Below are 1,868 nucleotides of genomic sequence, written 5' to 3'. Positions count from 1 at the left end.
CATCTTCCAGTATGGAGTGTAGGTCTACCTCCAGCTCCTTTATCTCCGTCACTTTATCTCATTTCTGGACATGTGCTGATATGGTCTTCTGTTTCTGTTTTTTTGGACATATTCAAGAGTTATTTGTGGCCTTACTAATTATATGGGTGTATATTTTGGTATTTTTTATGCTTTCTGATTGCTTCCAAGTAGATGTGATCAGGATATGGGCTTCCCTTTTCACTCTTCTTCTTGAGAAATTTCAAGATGCCACTGTTGGTTGTTGTGATGTAACTCAGGTTTAAAACATCCAGAACCAAATATTCAAAATTAACCAAATATTCAAAAAACCAAATATTCAAAATTAAGAATCAGTTGATGGATTTGATATCTTAGAATTGATTGAGTACCGATTAGTGAATTGGAAGAAAGGACAGAATGAAGCATGAAAAATAAAGGAAAGAAATGGAGAACATAAAAGAGAGGATACGAGACATTGAGGACACAGTGAGAAAGGCTAATTTACCTTTTTTGAAGTTTCAGGAAGAAGGGAAATAATAGAGTGGAAACAATATTTGAAGAGATAATGGCTGAGAAATTTTAAAAATGGCTGAAAGACATCAAGCCATGGATTCAAAAGCTCAATAAGTCTTAAATAAGATGAAAAAATAAAAGAAAATCCATATTTAGGCCCAGTAGAGTGAAAGTGCAGAAAACGAAATCAAAGATAAAAATCTTTAAGATAGAGAAAAGGAAGATCGAGTACTTTAAAACCAGCAGTTAAACTGACAACTGTTTTTATTATAGCGAAAATGGAAGCCAGAAAACAGAATAATATCATGAATGTGCTAAAAGAAAATAACTTTCAACCTAGAATTCCATATATAAAAAAATACCTTTCAATAACAGGTGAAATGAAGATACATTCAGGCAAAGCAAACCCAAGAGAATTAGCCATCAGCCAAGGGGCACTAAATTCTAAAGGATAATTTTTTTTCAGAGAGAATAACATATATTTAGTTAACATATCTGACTAACAAAAACTTTTGCCCATTTGTCTTTTTGTCTCACAGGAAACCAACAAACCTTTTTAAAATATAAAATGATATAAAGTTTCATATTTAACATAAATTTTCTGTGTCATATAGGCAGCATCGATGGACTCAAGCGTGGCAACAGTAGTGAGGTTGGCCCAGGATCGGGCAGTGTTTCGTTCTGCTGTGCATAAGGTCACTATGAGTTGGTACCAACTCGATGACACCTAACAACAACATAGGGATATTTAAGGAGCTCTGGTAGCGTAGTGGTTACGAATTGGGCTGTGAACCACAAGGTCAGCTGTTCAAAACTACCAGCTGTTCCGCAGGAGAAAGATGAGGCTTTCTGCTCCCGAAAGATTTATAGCCTCAGAAACCCTACACAGGGTCTCTATGAGATCGGAACCGACTCCACGGCACATAACCACCATAGGGATATTTGGCTCTTTGTGAAGGCTGCAAGGAAAAGAAATGATCTAATTGCATTTATGGAGGAGCTTGGTGGCTCTAGAGGACACACACTGAACTATGAACCATTAAGGTTGGTGATTTGAGCTCACCAGTTGCTCTGTGGGCGAAAGACAAGGCTTTCTGCTCTCATGAAGATTTAGAGCTTCGGTTCTGACCCATAGCAACCCTGAACAGGGTTTCTGAGGCTGTAAATCTTTGAGGGAGCAGAACGCCTCATCTTTCTCTTGTGGAACAGCTGGTAGTTTAGAACTGCTGACCTTGCGATTCACAGCCCGATTCTAACCACTACACTACCAGAGCTCCATATATATATATATAAATGTTTTATTGTGATTGATGTGATCGTTTACATGGGAGATCATTAGCTTTACATTCATCCTA

Source organism: Chrysochloris asiatica, unplaced genomic scaffold (genome assembly GCF_000296735.1).
Source record: "Chrysochloris asiatica unplaced genomic scaffold, ChrAsi1.0 scaffold00042, whole genome shotgun sequence".
NCBI classification, from domain to species: Eukaryota; Metazoa; Chordata; class Mammalia; order Afrosoricida; family Chrysochloridae; genus Chrysochloris; species Chrysochloris asiatica.
Note: the sequence above shows the minus strand (reverse complement) of the source record.